The 23,277-nt window shown below is 43.7% G+C and overlaps 1 protein-coding gene and 1 non-coding gene across 43 annotated transcripts in view; one reads left to right on the top strand and one right to left on the bottom strand.

Moving 5' to 3' along the window:
• NINL (ninein like) overlaps positions 1-23,277 on the top strand; it is a 136,995-nt gene that overhangs the window by 26,569 nt on the left and 87,149 nt on the right. The gene's annotated exons all lie outside the window — the stretch shown is intronic.
• LOC118154407 (small nucleolar RNA U13) lies at positions 14,021-14,124 on the bottom strand. The gene has a single exon (XR_004744269.1). It is a non-coding gene; the product is annotated as a small nucleolar RNA U13 (small nucleolar RNA).

Below are 23,277 nucleotides of genomic sequence, written 5' to 3'. Positions count from 1 at the left end.
GAAATCCAGAGGATTATGTTACTTTTTTTTTTTTGGTAGATTTATTTTATGTTTCCTTTTACGACTCTTCTAGAAAAGTGACTTAACCAATTTATATGGTTAGTTTATTGGGGGTCTTTTTAAGTTGAGGGAAGGTCTGGTATGTTGCTCAGGCTAGTCTTGAACTCCTGGGCTCAAATGATCCTCCCACCTTAGCCTCCCAGGTAGCTGGGATTACAGGCACACATCAGCATGCCCAGCTCATTTAGTCAATTTTTAACTTGAGTTGGAAGAAAGAAAATGATAAAAGGCTTGAGGGAAATAGCTTCTGTAAAAGAAAATGAAATTTTGATGCCTACCCCTCCGTACCCCGCCAACTAGTTATGCCAGAGGGAGAGTTGAGCCTGTGAACTGAGGCATGCAGCTGCCATTCTTTTTCCCAGAGAGCTGTAGCTTCACAATCCCATGTCACAGTGTTAGACACAAGGCAGGTCCCAGGATGGCCAAAGGCCATATACCTCCTGATGGCTTCCTTCACAAACTGCTCACAAGGACATTCCTTGCTAGCCCCTAAACCTTTCAGGATAAGTATCTCCTGTAAAACCAGCACATGCCAATTGTAGCCTTGGGTCTGCAAGCCAAGTTTAACTCCTAAAACTGAGTTCTGTTAAATCTCACACTGACAATGTTAATGACAAGCTTACCTTCCTGGGTGCAGAACACACACAAGACAGGATCAGCCCCCCTCCCGCTTGACTCTACCTTATCTGATACAAAACACAGAGGTACTGAGCAGTAATTTGAGCCTCACAAGAATATAACCATTGGCTGGACGAGGTGGCTCATGCCTGTAATTCTAGCACTTTGAGAAGCTAAAGCAGGTAGATCACCTGAGGTTGGGAGTTCAAGACCAGCCTGACCAACATGGAGAAACCCTGTCTCTACTAAAAATACAAAATTAGCCAGGCGTGATGGCACATGCCTGTAACCCCAGCTACTTAGGAGGCTGAGGCAGGAGAATTGTTTCAACCTGAGAGTTGGAGGTTGTGGTGAGCCGAGATCATACCATTGTACTCCAGCCTGAGCAATAAGAGCAAAACTTAAAAAAAAAAAAAAAAGAAAAAGAATGTTTGAGTTTCACACATATTGGGAAAAAAAAGGAATGTAATTTGCCTTCCTGCCCCCGCCCCACCTTTGTTTTCCTCTTGCCTGCCCTCATACCGCACCGAGTTCCCGGCACCCTCTTCTGGAAAATTGCACGTTACAGATGCTTCTGTGGCTTGTGTTTTTCCTGGGTACATCCTCAGACTTGGGTCAGTAAACTTTACCTCTGCTGATCAAGACACTTGCCTCAGTTCCATTTTTGTCAAATACTTCCTATCTTCTTTTTTCCACGTCTGTTGGGGCAGGTTTATTTATTTACTTTTTTCATTTGAGACAGAGTCTCATTGCCCAGGCTGGAATACAGTGATGCAGTCACGGGTCATCACAGCCTTAACCTCTCATGCTCAGATGGTCCTCCCACCTCAGCCTCCCAAGCAGGTGGGGCTACAGGCACAGACCACCGCACCTGACTAATTTTTCCGTTTTCTAGACAGAGTCTCACTATGTTGCTCAGGCTCATCTCGAGCTTCTGGCCTCAATTGCTTCTCCTACCGCAGCCTCCCGATGTCCTGGGATTACATGCATGAGCCACTGTATCCACTCCCTTTTTCCTTTAAGTTATGATGTGAACCAAAGTGTTTGGAAAAGAGAGACTAATACCTTTTGATACATAGATGCCAAGTATTTCATGTGTTCTTTCCACTGTCCTGCTGGTGGTGAATTCACTTCTGATCCACTTTATTTCATTCTTTTGGCTCTAAAAGTTTTCCTCTTTTAGAAGCATACTTGCAGGCATGTGTATGGCAAGCTTAGCTAGAACCTTGTAAATATTATAGCTAGAGTTCTGAAATTTTCCTGACTTTAGACTTTTCCTGTGTGAAAACATTTTTTTAACATGTCAGGGACACTGTGGAGTTGGTTCGAAAGAGCAGCCCAAATCGGGCTGAATGGACATATCTGGGGCTCTGAGGTCCCAGTGGGCTTTCCCGGCTGACACTGCTCAGCCAAGCACATTGCACTGCACGACCTCAGGCCATGAAACTGGTTTGCTTCCACTTGGGCATGATGAACTGCCAGCCTTTGTTTTGTATGTAAAAGAAAAGCTCCCATTGCCTTTTTCCTACCACAGAGCAGGAGAGGGAGAGAGAAAGTGAGACTCAGCAGACACTGATGAAGGGTCCATTAAGAGCTAGGCCCATGCTGAGCAACGGCCAGAGAGATAGGGTCTGGGGCACACCTGGATTCTGGATGACACTGGGGGTGGGAGCTATGACCATGGGTGCCTGGGTTCAGCTCTGGGTAAGGCCGGGTGTGGGAGCCGTAGCTGTGGGTGCCAGGGTCAGCCCTGGGTGAAGCTGGGTATGGGAGCTGAGGCCGTGGGTGCTTGGAGTCAACCTTGAGTGAGGCTTGGTGTGGGAGGTGTAGCCATTTAATTTGTGTATTTTTAGTAGAGATGGGGTTTCACCATATTGGCCAGGCTGGTCTTGAACTCCTGACCTCATGATTGTCCTGCCTTGGCCTCCCAAAGTACTGGGATTACAGGCGTGAGCCGCTACGCCCGCCTGACTTACACTGTTGAGCATCTTTCTGTGCACTTGTTGTCCATTAATGAATCTGCTTTTGTGAAATGCACGTTAAAATTTTGATGCTGACAAGTTGCTGTTCATAGAGGCTGCCCCAGTTTATTTCCCATCAGCATATATGAGGCCTGCTTTCCCAGGGCTTTATCAGTAGTGAGCTGGTCTGCCGTGGGCTGAGCTGTGTTCCTTAGAATTCAGATGTTGAAGCCCTAACCTCCACTATCTCAGAATGTGATTGTATTTGGAGACAGGTTTTTAAAAGAGGTAATCAAGTGAAAATGGAAACGTGGTTTCTGTACTCAACAGAACACTTCTAACACCAAACGTGGTCTTTCCACACCAAGCAGTTCTCCAGTTATCTTCAGACACCACTGGCTGTTCTAGAATTTAACCCAATTCTGCACTACCTGGAGTTAGTGCAGATCCCACAGGTCCCATTTGACTTCCCCACTTCAGAAGCCAATCACAAGTCCCAGGTTGTGACCTGTGCATCTGAATGACTGACTTTAATGCAGGCGTTCCCAAGACTACCTTTGTGGATTGATCATCTACTTGGGTGGCTCGCAAAGCTCAGGAAAGCATTTACATACACGTTTATTACGAAGCTGTGACCAAGGATGTGGATGAACAACAAATGAAGATGCGGATGTGGCTCAGCTGCAGCCCCGCCCTCCCTGGAGCTGGGGGGTAGCTGGATGTTCCCACTCCGAATCTCAGGGTTGGTTCCTCTGGTAAGCAGCCCCTTTCCTCCTAGAGTCTCTTCAGTAGCATAAATGCTGGTGTCGTTGAAAGGGGCTTATTGTGAATGACAGAAGATGCTCCTTTCACTCCTATTACTCAGGAAATTCCAAGGGTTTCGGGAGCTCTGTTTCAGGAACCTAGGACCAAGACTGAACAGATACTTCTCACTATACCGCGGTATCACGTGAGTCCATAAGGGTGGGCCTGGCTCAGTACAACTGGTGTCCTTACGAGTAGAGATGAGGACACAGTCACATGCAGGGCAGAGACATCTGGAAACCGCGGAGAGGTTGAAGAAGAAGCTACACCACAGTCACATGCAGGGCAGAGACATCTGGAAGCCTTGGAGAGGCCGAACAAGAAGCTACACCTGCTTTTTGATGAGACGCCTCATCGGGGAGTTCTAGGCTCCGGAACAGAGGAAGTACATTGTGTTTCAGCCACGTGGCCGTGGTGCCTTGTCATAGCAGCCCGGCCAACCAAGGCGCAGTCTGACAAGCAAAAAGTCCTCTCTCAGTGGGCTTTGTATCTTTCCCGATGAGCACAGTGGAGCATCTCTCCGCATGTTCAGGAGCCATTTGTAGTTCCGTCTTGGTAATCTAGATCCTTTGCTTTTGCCGGGTGGGGGCAGGGTAAGTTGTTTCAGTACTGATTTTAGGTGCTCTTTATTAAGGGAATTGACCTTTGGTCCGTGATTTACATTAAAATTATCTTCTGGTTTGCTATTTATTTTCTGATTTTATTGTTTCCTATTTAGAAAAGTTGACGTTTATGATCTCCGTTTAACATTAATGCTGGTCAGTTGTGCCTAAACTCCAAAAGGAGCAGAATATAATGAGGCGTGTCTGACTTTTTTTCCTGTCGTGACTGGGAATTCAGTTTTTAAGTTTTTTCTGGGGTCCTCTTGATTCACTCGGTGGGGGCTTAAGATTTTATTCTTAGTTTTTAAAGGACAATTAGAGATCTCAGGACTCCAAAACTTCTTATGCAAAAGGGAAGGTTAACAGAGGCAGAGTCATGCGAGGCGTCTCTTCCAAATGAACAACTGTTATTAAGGAAAGGTCAAGGTCCTCAGGCATCTGTAAAGGGTTGCCCCCGCGGATTTTTCATTGGTCAATTCTTTGCTGGTCTCTGTTGATAAAAAGAGTCAAACTGAAAAATATTTGAAGAGATTTATTCTGAGCCAAATATGAGTGACCAAGCCCTGTGACGCAGCCATCAGAACATGTTGCCAAGGTGGTCAGGTGAAAGGTTGGTTTTATAAATTTTAGGGGAGACATAAAACATCAATCAATGTATATTAAATGTACATTGGTTCTTCCAGGTCATAGGTAGATTCAAAGATTTTCTGACTGGCAATTGGTCGAAGGAATTAAGTTATTGTCTAAAGACAGAATCAATGGAAGGGAATGTCTGGGTTAAGATAAGGGGTTGTGAGGCCAGGTGCAGTGGCTCACACCTGTAATCCCAATACTTTGGGAGGCCAAGGTGGCAGATCACCTGAGGCCAGGAGTTTGAGACCAGCTTGGCCAACATGGTAAGAATACATAGCCAGGCAGGATGGTGCATACCTGTAGTCCCAGCTGCTCAGGAGGCTGAGGCAGGAGAACTGCTCGAACCTGGGAGGCGGAGGTTGCTGTGAGCCGGGATTGTGCCACTGTGCTCCAGTCTGGGCAACAGAGTGATACTCAAAAATCAGAGAAAGAAAGAAGGAGCTGTGGAGACCAGGGTTCCCATTACACTTAGGGAGCCTGAAGGTAAATGTGTCTTATCAGAGCTGATTCTCTCCTGGGTCAGGAAGGAGGAGCTGTGGGGACCAGGGTTCCCATTACACGTAGGGAGCCTGAAGGTATATGTGTCCTATCAGAGCTGATTCTCTCCTGGGTCAGGAAGAAGGAGCTGTGGGGACCAGGCTTCCCATTACACGTAGGGAGCCCGAAGGTAAATGTGTCTTATCAGAGCTGATTCTCTCCTGGGTCAGGAAGAAGGAGCTGTGGGGACCAGGCTTCCCATTACACGTAGGGAGCCCAAAGGTAAATGTGTCTTATCAGAGCTGATTCTCTCCTGAGTCAGGAAGAAGGAGCTGTAGAGACCAGGGTTCCCATTACACTTAGGGATCCCGAAGGTAAATGTGTCTTATCAGAGTTGATTCTCTCCTGGGTCAGGAAGAAGGCCTGGAACAGGAAGGAAATTCTCTTCAGAATGTAGATTTTCCCCACAAGAGACAGCTTTGCAGGACTACTTCAAGATATGGCAAAGAAATGTAATTTGTAGTAAAGTACTTCCAAGGCTTGCTATCTGTCTTGTGATGCTGTGCTAGAGTCAGGCTGGTATCTGGTATCTTACTGCTACAGGAGTCTGCCTTGTCAGTCTTGAGATCTGTTTTCTGGTCAGTTGTGCCTGAATTCCAAAACAGAGGAGGGTATAATGGGGCAGTCCAACCCCTCGTCCCATCATGGCCTGAATTAGTTTTTCAGGCGAACTTTGGAACGCCCTTGGCTGAAAGGAGGGGAGCATTCAGATGATTGGGTGGCTCAGAATTTTATTTTTGGTTTGCACCTCCCATATGTGAGGACATGACAATTTAGGTCTATAGTGTAAGCCTGGCTCCTGAAACTACACTGATAATGTTGATTACAAGCTTATTTTCTCAGGTCCAGAACAAAGCCAAGACTCCCTTCTCTACCTAACCAGAGATGTCTGCGGAACTGACTCCTTTAACCCCTTCTCCTCTTCAGACATTCACCTTATCTTATATAAAATGTGGATTTACTAGGCACCAGCTCAAGGCCCATGGGAATAGAGACATTTGCCATACTGCCTACCTGTCCCTCTTCCTACATGCCTTCCCCACTTTAAAGGAACATGTAAATACGAAACCTCCAAAAAACCTCTTCAGAAAAACAGCCACAGATGTAGCTGTCGCTCCAGGTTACTCCGTAAAGCTTCTTAATCAGCCCTGAAGGTTGAGACTTCTGCTTCAGTCCGGCATCTTGCTTGTCGTTGCTTATTGAGATAAAGAGCTCTGTTCCTCCTCAGCTCAGTTAAATCTCCCTCTGCTATTTTAACAAATGCAGCTTGAAGACAGATTGGTTTATTTATTTATTTTTTTAGTGCTTGGTTTTTTTCTTTTTCTTTTTTTTAATTGCATTTTAGGTTTGGGGTACATGTGAAGAACATGCAAGATAGTTGCATAGGTACACACGTGGCAGTGTGTTTTGCTGCCTTCCTCCCCTTCACCTACATCTGGCATTTCTCCCCATGCTATCCCTCCCCAGCTCCCCCCTCCTGCTGTCCCTCCCCTATTCCCCCCAATAGACCCCAGTGTGTAGTGCTCCCCTCCCTGTGTCCATATGTTCTCATTGTTCATCACCCACCTATGAGTGGGAATATGTGGTATTTCACTTTCTGTTCTTGTATCAGTTTGCTGAGAATGATGTTCTCCAGATTCATACATGTCCCTACAAAGGACACGAACTCATCATTTTTGATGGCTGCATAATATTCCATGGTGTATATGTGCCACATTTTTCCAGTCCAGTCTATCATCGATGGGCACTTGGGTTGGTTCCAGGTCTTTGCTATTGTAAACAGTGCTACAGTGAATATTCGTGTGCATGTGTCCTTATAGTAGAACGATTTATAGTCCTTTGGATATATACCCAGTAATGGGATTGCTGGGTCAAATGGAATTTCTATTTCTAGGTCTTTGAGGAATCGCCACGCTGTCTTCCACAATGGTTGAACTAATTTACACTCCCACCAGCAGTGTAAAAGTGTTCCTGTTTCTCCACATCCTCTCCAACATCTGTTGTCACCAGATTTTTTAATGATTGCCATTCTAACTGGCATGAGATGGTACCTCAATGTAGTTTTGATTTGCATTTCTCTGATGACCAGTGATGATGAGCATTTTTTTATATGTTTGTTGGCCTCATGTATGTCTTCTTTCGTAAAGTGTCTGTTCATATCCTTTGCCCATTTTTGAATGGGCTTGTTTGTTTTTTTCTTGTAAATCTGTTTGAGTTCTTTGTAAATTCTGTATATCAGCCGTTTGTCAGATGGGTAAACTGCAAAAATTTATTCCCATTCTGTCGGTTGCCGATTCACTCTAGTGACTGTTTCTGTTGCTGTGCAGAAGCTGTGGAGTTTGATTAGGTCCCATTTGTCGATTTTGGCTTTTGTTGCCAATGCTTTTGGTGTTTTGGTCATGAAGTCCTTGCCTACTCCTATGTCCTGAATTGTTTTGTCTAGATTTTCTTCTAGGGTTTTTATGGTGCCAGGTCTTATGTTTAAGTATTTAATCCATTTGGAGTTAATTTTAGTGTAAGGTGTCAGGAAGGGGTCCAGTTTCTGCTTTCTGCACATGGCTAGCCAGTTTTCCCAACACCATTTGTTAAACAGGGAATCCTTTCCCCATTGCTTGTTTTTGTCAGGTTTATCAAAGTTTATATGGTTGTAGATATGTTGTGTTGCCTCCGATGCCTCTGTTCTGTTCCATTGGTCTATATCTCTGTTTTGGTACCAGTACCATGCTGTTTTGATTACTGTATCCTTGTAGTATAGTTTGAAGTCTGGTAGTGTGATACCTCCCACTGTGTTCTTTTTGCTTAGAATTGACTTGGCTATGCAGGCTCTCTTTTGGTTCCATATGAAGCTCAAGGTGGTTTTTTCCAGTTCTGTGAAGAAAGTCAATGGTAGTTTGATGGGGATAGCGTTGAGTCTGTAAATTACTTTGGGCAGTATGGCCATTTTCACGGTATTAATTCTTCCTAACCATGAACATGGAACATTTCTCCATCTGTTTGTGTCCTCTCTTATTTCATTGAGCAGTGGTTTGTAGTTTTCCTTGAAGAGGTCCTTTACTTTCCTTGTTAGTTGTATTCCTAGGTATTTTATTCTCTTTGTAGCAATTGTGAATGGCAGTTCATTCTTGATTTGGCTCTCTTTAAGTCTGTTACTGGTGTATAGAAATGCTTGTGATTTTTGCACATTGATTTTATATCCTGAGACTTTGCTTAAGTTGCTTATCAGTTTCAGGAGTTTTTGGGCTGAGGCGATGGGGTCTTCTAGGTATACTATCATGTCGTCTGCAAATAGAGACAATTTGGCCTCCTCCTTTCCTATTTGAATACTCTTTATTTCTTTTTCTTGACTGATTGCTCTGGCTAGAACTTCCAGTACTATATTGAATAGGAGTGGTGAGAGAGGGCATCCTTGTCCAGTGCCGGATTTCAAAGGGAATGCTTCCAGTTTTTGCCCATTCAGTATGATATTGGCTGTTGTTTTGTCATAAATAGCTTTTATTATTTTGAGATGCGTTCTATCAATACCAAGTTTATTGAGGGTTTTTAGCATAAAGGGCTGTTGAATTTTGTCAAAGGCCTTCTCTGTGTCAATTGAGATAATCATGTGGTTTTTGTTTTTGGTTCTGTTTATGTGGTGAATTACGTTTATAGACTTGCGTATGTTGAACCAGCCTTGCATCCCCGGGATAAATCCTACTCGATCATGGATAAGTTTTTTGATGTGCTGTTGCAATCGGCTTGCCAGTATTTTATTGAAGATTTTTGCATCTATGTTCATCATGGATATTGGCCTGAAGTTTTCTTTTCTTGTTGGGTCTCTGCCGGGTTTTGGTATCAGGATGATGTTGGTCTCATAAAATGATTTGGGAAGGATTTCCTCTTTTTGGATTATTTGGAATAGTTTCAGAAGGAATGGTACCAGTTCCTCTTTGTGTGTCTGGTAGAATTCGGCTGTGAACCCATCTGGACGTGGGCTTTTTTTGTGTGGTAGGCTCTTAATTGCTGCCTCGACTTCAGACCTTGGTATTGGTCTATTCATCATTTTGGCTGCTTCCTGGTTTAGGCTTGGGAGGACACAGGTGTCCAGGAATTTATCCATTTCTTCCAGGTTTACTAGTTTATGTGCATAGAGTTGTCTGTAATATTCTCTGATGATGGTTTGAATTTCTGTGGAATCTGTGGTGATTTCCCCTTTATCATTTTTTATTGCATCTATTTGGTTGTTCTCTCTTTTCTTTTTTATCAATCTGGCTAGTGGTCTGTCAATTTTGTTGACCTTTTCAAAAAACAAGCTCTTGGATTTATTGATTTTTTTGAAGGGTTTTTGTGTCTCTGTCTCCTTCAGTTCTGCTCTGATCTTAGTAATTTCTTGTCTTCTGCGAGGTTTTGAGTTTTTTTGATCTTGCTCCTCCAGCTCTTTCAATTTTGACGATAGGGTGTCAATTTTGGATCTCTCCATTCTCCTCATATGGGCACTTATTGCTATATACTTTCCTCTAGAGACTGCTTTAAATGTGTCCCAGAGGTTCTGGCACGTTGTGTCTTCATTCTCATTGGTTTCTAAGAACTTCTTTATTTCTGCCTTCATTTCATTGTTTATCCAGTCAACATTCAAGAGCCAGTTGTTCAGTTTCCATGAAGCTGTGCGGTTCTGGGTCGGTTTCTGAATTCTGAGTTCTAACTTGATTGCACTATGGTCTAAGAGACTGTTCGTTATGATTTCAGTTGTTTTGCACTTGCTGAGGAGCGATTTACTTCCAATTATGTGGTCAATTTTAGAGCAGGTGTGATGTGGTGCTGAGAAGAATGTATATTCTGTGGATTTGGGTGGAGAGTTCTGTAAATGTCTATCAGGTTTGCTTGTTCCAGGTCTGAGTTCAAGTCCTGGATATCCTTGTTAATTTTCTGTCTGGTTTATCTGTCTAATATAGATTTGTTTATTTAAAAATTTTTCCTCTCAAGGGAAATTGCCCAGCAATGATTACACCAAGTAAAAGTTGTTTTGGGGTGCTCAAGAACAAGAAGTCTGTTTTAGCAAATGTCTTTTCCCTGCACCCGGCTTGGTTCCTGCCAAAGGAAAAACCTTTTGTGGGTGCTTATTTCATGCCAATGCCATTAGCTTTTGGGTAGAATCTGAGAGAGTTGAGTTTAGGAATCGTAATATGAAAAATACAGACTTCAGTGTTGTGGGATTCAGAACAGCCCGACTTCTCACAAGGACCCGTGCATCTGAAACAAAGACTTGGCCCCAGTACTGAACGTGACTTCCGATGTTTCCAAATACTCCACTTCCCACTTTCCTAAGCACCGTGAATACTGTATGCCCGAGTGGCCCTTCAGCATAGTCAGGTCCTGTGCGAGTCTGTTTTTTAATCTGTGTGCATCCTGCTCGTTCCTTGAAAGCAATTCATTACTTTTACTGTAAGTTGAGAAATAGGAGATGCAGAGTAGAACTAATGAAAGATCCCTTCCTGTGCCTCCATTGTCTCTGGTGTAGAGACAGATGGTTCTATCAGCCCCGTGTGCCTCCTTTATCCTGTTATGTGGATGCTGGTGGAGCCTGGAGTGGCCTAGGGCCACTTAGCATCAGTTTTCCCATCCAGATTCTACACATCAAATTGTGGGCTGCGAACAGAGGTGAGAATACGTGTGAGTGAGGCCAGATGAGTGTGGGTTTGTCACCACTGCTGGACAAGGTTTCTCTGATACCTTCCACTCTAGCACTTGCCTGTCGTGGCTGTCTGGAACCAAATTATGGTTCTAGGCTGAGCAAGTGCAACAGCGTCGTGAAGCCCCAGCATGGAATGCAGCCCCATGCCCAGTGTCAGCATGGAATGCAGCCCCACGCCCAGTTGTCACACCGGGCTGGCCAACATGGGTTTATTTGTACAGAATCCACATTTAAAATGAGTTTAACTATTTTCTCTTCAATATAGAATTTAAAAACTGGAAGGGATCTTGGGATCCACCTGATTTCACGTAAGTTGGAAACTGAGGCTGGCAGGTGTTGATGGAGACAGCCAGAGGTGCTTACTGCCGCATGCCATCCCCCTTTTGACCTGACACGCCGCTTCGTGTCCCTCGCTGGTATGGTGTGGTGTTCCATCAGTCACACCTGACTTCAGGCTTGTGAGCTGAAAACATTTCTCTTACATGTTTTGTATTCCACCAGATGATCTAAGATTTACATAGAGCAGACGTTGAGTAATTGCTTATTGCTTCAAAAAGTTGTTTGTCAATGAAACCTGTAGGAAGATGTGATTTTATTTTTTAACCTATTAGATTTTAACCTCATGCCTCATCTGTTGCTGGTGGGACTGTCTATTGGTGTAACTTCTGTGTAAGACATTGTAGCAATATCTGTCCATATGGAAAAGATGCACACTTCTGACCTAGGGGCTCCACTTCTAGTAATTTATTCCTCAGAGGTTACTTATGACAGCATTGTTTATATTAGCAAAAGATTATGTGTTAGACTGTTCTTGCATTGCTCTAAAGAAATATCTGAGACTGGATAATTTATAAAGAAAAGAGGTTTAATTGGCTCTCAGGTTTGCAGGCTGTATAAGCATGGTACAGGCATCTGCTCTGCTTCTGATGAGGCCTCAGGAAGCTTCCAATTATTGTGGAAGGTGAAGGTGGTGCAGGTACTGAGAGCAGAAGTGAGAGAGGCAGGGAGATGCCACACATTTTTAAACAACCAGATGGCTCATGAACTCAGAACAATAGCTCAGTCATGAGGACAGCATCAAGCCATTCATGCAGGATTTGCCCCAGGACCTAAACACCTCCCATCAGGTCTCACCTCCAACATGGGATCACATTTCAACATGAGATTTGGAGGGAACGAACATCCAAACCATAGCAGATTGGAAGCAACCTAAATGTCTATTGATAGGAGGCTGGTTACACTGTCATACACTCATAGCTGGGGTTAAATGTGTGCCCACGGGGCATGATGTGGCAGGATCAGGGCTGATTTAGGCTGGGATCTCACAGATGTGGCGGCAAAGGGACCAGATGACTCAACCGTGAGAGCAGGAGAGCAATCATTAGACTGATTCCAGACCCCACATGGGTGTCGATGGATTTCTTGTGTTGTCAGAGCCCTGCATGACAGCCCAGCCGTGGGGAAGATGACAGGCTTCCCAGTCAAGCTGACTTGGGCTTCATGTCAGCTACGGTATGCCCTTTGTGACTTTAGGCCTATGACTGAACTTCTCTGTGACTCAGCTTCTTTATCTGCACATGGTAACACTTCCATGGTATTATTGATGTGGTGTTTGTTGTGTCTGAGGCACAGAACAGGTGGTCAATAAAAAATAATTTTTCTGAGCCAATAGTGGTAGCTCACGCCTGTAATCCCAGAGCTTTTGAAGGCCAAGGCAGGAGGATCGCTTGAGGCTAGGAGTTCAAGAGCAGCTTGGGGCAACAGAGTGAGACTCCATCTCTACAAAATATTAAAACATAGCTGGGCATGGTGGTGTGTGCCTGTAGCTACTTGGGAAGTTGAGGGAAGAGGATCACCTGAGGCCAGGAATTCGAGGCTCTAGTGAGCTATGATTGTGCCTCCTGCCTTAGCCTCCTGAGTGCCTGGGACTACAATGGCATGCCACCATGCCTAGCTAATTCTATTTATTTATTTGTTTGTTTTTATAGCAGCCTTGCTTTGTCGGCTAGGCTGGTCTCAAACTCCTGGCCTCAAGTGAATCTCCCCACTCGGCCTCCCAGAGCTCTGAGATTATAGGTGTAAACCACTGCACCCAACTGAGATTCTGTTTTCTGATGTCTGCATCTGAGGTCCCCAGTTCTCCAACATTATAACAAAAGACTAACAAGGACTATGGGAGTAATGAGCCACAGCTGTGGATGAAACCGATGTACGTACATGTATATCTCATAATGTCACAATGTATGCAAAAACTTTCCTTCTAGATAGCTCTGTTCCTCCCCCTTTATGCTGTTGTTATCACAGATTACATCCTTATAGGTTTTGTGCTCATCAACATAGATACATAATTACTGTATTGTGCAAATTGTGTATTATTGATCCCTTATACCAAATGAAGAAGAATGAATAAATACAGAAACTTGATTAATATTGACTTTTCTGTTTACTGATATGGTAATCATTACTGGTACTTTTTCTTTCTTCACGTAGATTTTAGTCTAGCATCCTTTTGTGTTAGCCTGTAGGACGGTTTTTAGTGTTTCTTGTTGGTTAGGACGGCTACTGAAGAACTCTGCCAGTTTTTATTTATTTGAAAACGTCTTAATTTTCCCTTCACTTGAAAAAAAATAGACTTTATTTTTTAGAGCTGGTTTTGGTTCACGGCAATAGCAGGGTGGGAGAGACCCCACATGCCCTCCTCTTCTGCCATGCACAGCCCCCTTCACCGTCAGTGCCCCGCCCCAGCCTGGTCCTTTCATTACACTTGATGGACCCACGTCGACACATCATCCCCCTCCAGAGACGGAGGTTGATATTAGCGTTCATTCTTGGTGTTGTACATTCTGTGGGTTTTAACAAATGTAAAATGACATGCCTCCACTATTACAGTATCACAGAGTAGTTCCGCTAACCTAAAATTCCTCTGTGCTCCCCCTGTTCATTCCTTCCTTCCCTCCACCTCTGGCAACCACTGATCTTGTTACCATCTCCACAGTTTTAGCAGTTACAAAGTCATATAGTTGGAATCGTACAGTATGTAGCCTTTCAAATTGCTTTCTGTCACTTAGCAATATGCATTTAAGTTTCCTCCATGTATTTTCATGTCTTCAGAGCTCATTTTTTCTTTCCTCTTTTTATGTCAGATGAGTAATGCGCCAACATCATAACAAGGTTTCAGGCTAGCACATCTCGTGCATGCACGTGGACACCCAGCTATCCCACTTATGAACTACAAGAGTATCACTCATTTCTTCTTAGTGCTGAATAATAGCCCATTATCTGATGTACCACACTGTACCTATCAGCTACTGAAAGACATCTTAGTTGCACCCAAGTTTTGGCAATTCTGAATAAAGCTGCTATAAACATCCAGGTATGGCTTTTGTGTGGACATAAAATGTCAATTTATTTAAGTAAATACCAAGAACTACAGTTGTTGGATTGCATTGTAAGAATATGTTTGGTTTTCTAAGAAACTGCCAAACTCTTCCAAAGAGGCTGTCTCATTTACATTTCCAGCAGCAGTGAATATGAGTTTCACTTGCTCCTGATTCTCGTGTTTGTTGGTATCAGTGTTTTGTATTTTGTGATGCTAATGGGTGTGTCCTTGTTTTGTTTGTGTTTCCCTGGAGACATATAATGTTGAGCATCTTCATATGCATATTTGCCATTTGTATATGTTCTTAGATGAGGTGTTCACATCTTCTGCCCATTGTTTGATTGAGGTTTTTTTTTCTTATTGTGGAGTTTTTGTGTGTGTGTGTGTTTTTGTTGTTGTTTTTTGAGATGGTGTCTTGCTCTGCTGCCCAGGCTGGAGTGCAATGGTGAGATCTCGGCTCACTGCAACCTCTGCCTCCCAGGTTCAGGCAGTTCTCCTGCCTCAGCCTCCCGAGTAGCTGGGATTATAGGCACGCGCCACCATGCCCAGCTAATTTTTTGTATTTTTAGTAGAGATGGGGTTTCATCTTGTTGACCAGGATGGTCTCGATCTCTTGACCTCGTGATCCACCCACCTTGGCCTCCCAAAGTGCTGGGATTACAGGCGTGAGCCACCGCGCCCGGCCACTTTGTTGAGTTTTAAGAGTTCTTTGGGCCAGGTGCTCATGCCTGTAATCCCAGCACTGTAGAAGGCCTGGGCAGGCAGATCACTTGAAGTCGGGATCACTTGAAGCCTGGCCAACATGGTGAAACCCCGTCTCTACTAAAAATACAAAAATTAGCTGGTTGTGGTGGTGCATGCCTGTAATCCCAGCTACTCAGGAGGCTGAGGCAGGAGAATCGCTTGAACCCAGGAGGCGGAAGTTGCAGTGAGCCGAGATGACGACACTGCCCTGTAGCCTGGACAAGAGAGGGAGACTCCCTTTAAAAAAAAAAAAAAAAAAAGACCAGGCGTGGTGGCTCACACCTGTAATCCCAGCACTTTGGGATGCCAAGGCAGGCAGATCACGAGGTCAAGAGTTGAAGGCCAGCCTGGCCAACATGGTGAAACTCTGTCTCTAATAAAAATACATAAACTGAGCCAGGCATGGTGGCACACACCTATAATCCCAGCTACTCTGGAGACTGAGACAGGATAATTGCTTGAACCCAGGAGTTAGAGGTTGTGGTAAGCAGAGATCACGCCATTGCACTCCAGTCTGGGTGACAGAACAAGACTCCATGAAAGAGAGAGAGAGAGAGAGAGAGAGAGAAAATAAAGAAATCAATGGACTGTAAATGCAAAGGTTTATTTCTGGACTTTCAATGCTATTCCGTTTGTCTGTGTATCTGTCTTTATGCCAGTACCATAGTGCACTGTATCTTTGTAGTAACTTCTGTAATTGAGTGGGAATATCCAACTGTTTTCTTCTTTTCCAGGATTGTTTTGGTGAATCTTGGCCCCTTGAATTTCCATATGAATTTTAAGGTCAACTTGTTAATTTCTCTAAAAAAGCCAGCTGAGATTTTGGTAGGGATTGTATCAGCTCTGTGGTGGATGAGGGAGTACAGCTGCCTTATCGACGTGGAGATGAGGGATGTTGTGTTCGTTCCTAGGGCTGCTGTACCAAACTAACACCGATTGGGTAGGGTTAAACAACAGAAATGTATCCTGTGACAGTTGGGAGGTCAGAAGTCTGAACACAAGGTGTTGGCAGGGCCACTTGCTCTCTTGATTCCAGGGAAGAGTTCCTGCCCTGGCTTGTTCGGCTTCTGGGAGCTACAGGCATTCCTTGGCTAATGGCTGCATCACTCCAGCCCTTTTGCCTCTGGTCACATTGCTGTCTCTTCTCTCTCAAAATTCTTTCTGCCTTTTATGAGGCTATATATAATTGCATCAGGTCCCACCTGGATAATCTTGGATAAACTCCTCCTCCCAAGTTCCTTAATCTACTTAACATTTTTTGTTATTAATATGTAAGATAATATTCACAGGTTCCAGACATTAGGAAGTGAATATATCTTTGAGGAACTACCACAGATGTGTCTCCATTTATTTGGTTACTTTTAAACTTTTTTTTGAGACATAGTCTTGTTCTGTTGCCCAGGGTCCAGGCTGGAGTGCAGTGGCGCAGTCTTGGCTCACTGCAATCTCAACCTCTCAGGCTGAAGAGATCCTCCAAGTTCAACCTCCCAAGTAACTAGGACTACAGGTGCATGTTACCATGCCCAGCTGATTTTGTTCATTTTTTGTAAAGATGAGGTCTCACCATGTTGCCCAAGCTGGTCTCAAACCTCTAAGCTAAAGCAGTCTGCCTGCCTTGGCCTCCCAAAGTGCTAGGATTACAGATGTGAGCTACCACACCTGGTTTAAGTTTCTTCCAACTATGTTTGTTTCCAGAGAATAGGTTTTATGTTTTAAAATTAAATTTATACCTATTTTATTCTTTTTGATGCTCTAGTAGGATTGTTCACTGCATGTATATAGAAATACAATTTTTTTTTTCTTTTGAGACTGAGCATCTCTCTGTCACCCAGGCTGGAGTGCAGTGGCATGATCTTGGCTCGCTGCAACCTCCGCCTCCTGGGTTCAAGTGATTCTCATGCCTCAGCCTCTGAGTAGCTGGGATTACAGGCGTGCACCATCACATCTGACTAATTTTTTTGGATTAGTAGAGATGAGATTTCACCATGTCGGCCAGGCTAGTCTTGAACTCATGGCCTCAAGTGACCCACCCACCTTGGCCTCCCAGAGTGCTGTGATTATAGGCATGAACCACGCCTGTCTTACAGTTGATTTTTTTATGTCAGCTTTTTTCTTGTTTTTCTGACAGAGCTGAGTCACCCAGGCTGGACTGCAGTGGCACAATCTTGATCACTACAGCCTCCGTCTCCTGGGTTCAAGTGATTCTTCTGCCTCACCCTCCCGAGTAGCTGAGATTACAGGTGCCCACCACCAAACCACGCCCTGCTAATTTTTATTTTTTTCAGTAGAGGTGGGGTTTCATCATGTTGGCCAGGCTGGTTTCAAACTCCTGACCTCAAGTGGTCCACCTGCCTTGGCCTCCCAAAGTGCTGGGACCACAGGAGTGAGGTACCACACCCCTTTGCTCATTTTTGAATTGTGTTTTTGTTGTTGAGTTGTGGAGATTTTTATTCTGGATATTCTTTATCAGGTATTTTCTATTGCATGGATTCTCTCTCTGTCTCTCTTCTTAAAAGACAAGGTTTTGCTATGTTGCTTGGGGGGGACTTGAAACACCTGGGCTCAAGCAGTCCTCCTGCCTCAGCCTCCCAAGTAGTTGGGACTACAGGCATTTACCACTGTGTCCACCTGTGTTTCTACCTCTTAATAGTGTCTTTAAAAAGTGTTTTTTTTTCCAGGCACAGTGGCTCATGCCTGTAATCCCAACACTTTAGGAGGCCAAGGCAGGTGGATCTCTTGAGGTCAGGAGTTAGAGACCAGCCTGACCAATATGGTGAAACCCTGTCTCTCCTAAAAAAATTCAAAATTAGCCAGGTTTCATGGTGCATGCCTGTAGTCCCAGCTACTTGGTAGGCTGAGGCAGGAGAATCACTTGAACCTGGGAGGCAGAGGTTGCAGTGAGCTGAGATTGCACCATTGCACTCCAGCCTGGGCAACAAGAGTGAAACTGTCTAAAAAAAACCACAAAACTTTTTGTGGCTGGGCATGGTAGCTCATGCCTGTAATCCCAGCACTTTGAGAGGCCAAGGCAAGAGGATTGCTTGAGCCCAGGATTTCAAGACCAGCCTAGGCAATATAATGAGATGGCCATGTTTACAAAAAAAAATAAAAATAAAAAAGTAGTCAGAGAGGTGGTATACACCTGTGGTCCCAGCTACTCAGAAACCTGAGGTAGGAGGATCGGTTGAGCTCTGGAGGGTGAAGATAGAGTGAGACATGATTGTGCTACTACATACCAGCCTGGGCCATAGAGCAAGATTCTGTCTCAAAAAACAAAAGTATTTTTAATTATTGCGGATATATAATAGTTGTACATATTTATGAGGTACATGTGATGTTTTGATGCGGGCATATGATGTATAATAATCAAATCAGGGTAATTGGGGTATCTGTTCTCTTGATAGTCTTTTCATGCACAGAATTTTTAATTTTGATGAACTCTAATTTATCTGATTTTATTTTTCCTGTTGTTACCTGTGCTTTTGGTGCCATCCAGAAATCCTTGCCAAATCCAGTGTCCTCAATCTTTTCGCCTATGTTTTCTTTTAAGAGTTTTATAGTTTTAGCCCTTACCTTTTTGTCTAACCCATTTTGAGTTAAGTTTCATATATAAAGTAAGAGTCCTGCCTAATTCTTTCCATTACTGTTTTGATTACTCTGTGGCCTTGTAGTGAGTTGTAGTGAGTTTAAGAATGGTGAAGCTGGAGTGCTCCAACTTGGTTCTTCTTTTTCAAGATTGTTTGGCTGTTAGAGGTCACTCAAGATTTTTTTTTTTTTGAGACGGAGTTTTGCTCTTGTTACCCAGGCTGGAGTGCAGTGGCGCGATCTCGGCTCACCACAACCTCTGCCTCCTGGGTTCAAGCAATTCTCCTGCCTCAGTCTCCCACGTAGCTGGGATTACAGGCATGTGCCACCATGCCCAGCTAATTTTTGTATTTTTAGTAGAGACAGTGTTTTACCATGTTGACCAGGATGGTCTCGATCTCTTGACCTCGTGATCCACCTGCCTCGGCCTCCCAAAGTGCTGGGATTACAGGCGTGAGCCACTGCGCCCGGCCTCAAGATTTTATATGAATTCTAGGGTGGGCTTTTTCATTTCTCCAAAATGTGACTTTGGGGTTTTGATGGGGATTACATAGAATTTGTACATTGCCTTGGATAGTTTTGTCATCGTAACAATATTGAGTCTTTCAGTCCTTGAACATGAGTTGTCTTTTCATTTATTTATATCTTTTTTTATTTCTATTTGCAGTGTTTTATAGTTTTCACTGTACAAATTTTTTGCATCCTTGTTTACATTTATTCTGAAGTATTTTATTTCTTTTGATGCTATTATAGATGTTATTGTTTTCCTAATTTCCTTTTCAGATTGTTCATTGCTGGTGTGTAGAACTGCAACTGATTTTTTTTTTTTTTTTGAGACACAGTCTCACTCTTTTGCTCAAGCTGGAGTTCAGGAGGGTCTTGACTGCAAGTTGTCCAGGTTCTTGGCATTTTGAACAAGAATTGGACAAAACATGCAGCAAAGCAAAGTAAGAATGAAACAACGAAAGAATGAAAGCAAGGATTTATTGAAAACAAAAGTACACTCCACAGTGTGGTGGGAGCAGGCTGAGCAACGCCTCAAGGGCCTGCATACAGAATCTCCTGTCCAGAAACCTCCGGCTAGAGGTTTTGCGTTGGCCACTTCATGCCGACCTCATGTAAATAAAGTGGTGGCCCCCAGTTCATTGCTTTTGGGAACCAATTAGAGGCTGAAGTAGAGTTACAAAAGTACACTCTTGTGCAACATCTGATTGGTTGCTTTTTATAGATAATCAGAGGCTAAGGTAAAGTTACAAACATTGCAGAGGAGGATTCCACCTGCAGTCAGTCTGACTGGTTGCAAACAGCCATTTTCCCATCTGCCACGCAGAAAAGGTGGGAACTTTGCAACGTGAGTAGCCTAAGTAACCTCTGGTCGTTTTTCAGGCGTGGAAAGTTAGGGTTTTCCTTTCAATTGAGTTGAGCATGAAACAGCCATAGGATCCTTGCCTCCAGACCCTATTATCCTGCCTCCCTCCTACCTCAGTCTCCTGAGTAGCTGGCATTATAGGCGCAGAGCACTACACTAAGTTTTGTATTTTTTGTAGAAACAGGGTTTCGCCATGTTGCACTGGCTAGTCTGGAGCTCCAGAGCTCAGGCTGACTCCCTGCCTTAGCCTCCCAAAGCGTTGGGATTATAGGCATGAGCCACCACCCTGGCTGCAACTGACTTTTAAGTGTTGATTTTATATCCTGCAATTTTGTTGAATTCACTTATTTCTAACAGATGGGTGGGTGTTTGTGTGTGTAAGTGTGTGTATGTGTAATCTTTAGGATTTTCTACACAGATTATATATCATCTACAAACAGATCATTTTACTTTTTTCTTTCCTATTAATAAGCCATATCTTTTTTCTTTCTTTTTTTTCTTGAAGACGGAGTCTATCTCTGTCGCCCAGTCTGGAGTGCAATGGCGCAGTCTTGGCTCACTGTAACCTTTGCCTCCTGGGTTCAAGTGATTCTCCTGCCTCAGCCTCTCAGGTAGCTGGGATTACAGGTGCCTGACACTACACCCAGCTAATTTTTGTGTATTTAGTAGAGAGGGGGTTTTACCATGTTGGCCAGGCTGGTCTCGAACTCCTGACCTCAAGCGATCTGCCTGACCTCCTAAAGTGCTGGGATTAAAAGTGTGAGCCCCCATGCCCAGCCCTTTTTTTTTTTTTTTTTTTTAAGTGAAAGCAAGTTTATTAGAGAAGTGAACAAACAAAAGAATGGCTACTTCACAGAGCAGCTCTGAGGGCTGCTGATTGGCTGCTTTCACAATTCTCTCCTTGCCTTTAGGATTTGACCATATGGCTATAATGAGTCTCAGTGTAGATCTCCTTAAGAATGTTCTTTTTGGACTTGTTACCTTTTGGATCTGAATATGCATGTCTTTCATTGGATTTGAGAAGTTTTTGGCCATTTTTTCTGTGACTGTTTTCTCTGCCCCATTCTTCTTGGTCTCCTCTGATTGTACACTTGACCTTTAGACTCTGTTTACTTTTTTCGTCTTTTTCTTCATTCTTCAACTTGTGTAATCTTTCTTTTGTGTAGTGACTGAAGTTTCTGTTCTTCACAGTCAGCCAGTGACCTGACAAAGTTCGCCCTTCCCGAAAGGTATTCTCATCCCTTTATATCTTCTGGTAGATGCTTTTGAGAGAAGCTTCTGTAGCCCAGGAAGGCTGAAAGCAAAGCAAGGTCTGCTTCAGTCCGTAAAGGAACCGCTAGACCAGCCAAAACCCTGAATTCCATGCTTTGGAGGACAGGGTTCCCACTGCCCACCCTAGCACCAGCCAGATACCCTGGGAGTGCAGGCTACTGTCCTCCAGCTCCAGGAAAGCAGGAACAGTGAATGAGAAACATGGATGGTAGGTAGCAGGCCGATAATGATCTGAAATGATTCCAGAGTTTTGAAATAGTCAATTGCAGTTGCTCAGTAGTTTCTGTGGGAGTGTCTGACCCCTAGAGCTTCCTGCTCTACTGTTGTGCACTATGTCACCCCTCCCAGTGTTTTTGATCATACACGGATGATTCTTGTTTTATTACAGCTATTACAGTCGTGGGTGCAAATTTGCTTATCTAGTTCTTTCATTTCTTCTATTTCTGTTATTGGCTATTTCCAGCAAAAAAGAGGAACTATTGCTTTCTTGTAGATTTATGCTAGAAGTTGATAATGATGCTGAGAATAAAGTTGCCTATTTTTGTAATGATATATATAGAGAGAGCTCATCTGATATACATACAAGTGTATGTGGATAATCTCGTGTCTATAACTGATTGTACGGATATTTTGTAGTTATGAATAGACACAAATTTTGCATCTATAGTCCTAGCATGAATATAAGTATGTATGGATAAAAAGTCTTTACGTATATTGACATACAGTGGGAATTTGCAGGATGATCTGTATATGATTATTTATCTTGGAAGCTATAAATGCCCACCTAGCGTGAAGGTGGGTAGAGACATGTGTACAGTCCCAGACACATTTGCCTGTGTAGTAGGGGGCATGCTAACATATATTCAGTACTTGCCATCTACCAGGCACTGGTCTCAGTATCTAACATGTTAGTATGCTTAGCATTAGCGCTTTTTTTTTTCTTTTTGAGATGGAGTCACCCAGGCTAGAGCACAGTGGCTCGATCTCAGTTCATTGCAACCTCTGCCTCCTGGGTTCAAGTAATTCTCCTGCCTCAGCCTCCCTAGTAGCTGGGATTACAGGCACCCACCACCATGCGAGACTAATTTTTGTATTTCTAGTAGAGACGGGGGTTTCACTGTGTCGGTCAGGCTGGTCTCAGACTCCTGACCTCATGATCTGCCTGCCTTGGCCTCCCAAAGTGCTGGGATTACAGGTATGAGCCACTGCACCCAACCAGCATTAGCTCTTTTAATGCTCATAATGTCCTAATCCAGTTGTTCATATCAGGAAACTGAGGCTCAGGGAGGTGAAGTAACTGGTCCAAGGACACAGAGCTAGAAAGTGGCAGAGCCCACATTAAAACTGGAGACATTGACAGCAGAGTCTGCCATTGATAGGTACCAACATGTCTTTTTAAGGAGACCACAGAAAAATAGGTGTTTTAGGACAGTTTTAATGTTTGGTATCTTTGTAGCTTTTAGTCTGAAAATCTACTTTGTAGGGAAAATACGTATTATACTAATTAATACTTAAATAGGTATAAGCTTGTTTTTATATTTTTAGGACAGGAATAATAAAAAACTTCTTAAACCTTACTTGATAAAAAGGGATAGCTTTTCAGATTTGATTGTTGAGATACTTGGGGCCTGTGCCTGCAAAATAAATAATTAGCAAAAATTGTGAAGAACAAGCAAAAGCCATGAAAACAGAGCAGAAGTGAGTCCTGATCTCAGAACTACTGGAGTGTGAAGGTTGATTCCTACTGGCAAGGTCATTTGAAGTAGTGCTGGGGTCTGCTCTGCTGGAGGCTAGGCACTGGCTTCGTTGTTTTATTGGGACTGTAACATCTTTCCAGATAAAAAAAGAAAACCCTGCAACGGCTGTCAGCCCTGTTCTTCCTAGGTGAGTGGATTTACAGAAAGCCTTGCTGGGAATAGCTTCCTGTTACGGACACTCTGGTTTCCCAGGTGATTGGCACACCTAGGCTGCCTTCGAATGGTCATGAATCCCTTCTCTGCCTTCAATGCCCAGTGGATTCTGGGGGGCATAGATTAAATTCCCTT

Source organism: Callithrix jacchus, chromosome 5 (genome assembly GCF_049354715.1).
Source record: "Callithrix jacchus isolate 240 chromosome 5, calJac240_pri, whole genome shotgun sequence".
NCBI classification, from domain to species: Eukaryota; Metazoa; Chordata; class Mammalia; order Primates; family Cebidae; genus Callithrix; species Callithrix jacchus.
This window is presented reverse-complemented; position numbering and strand designations above follow the sequence as displayed.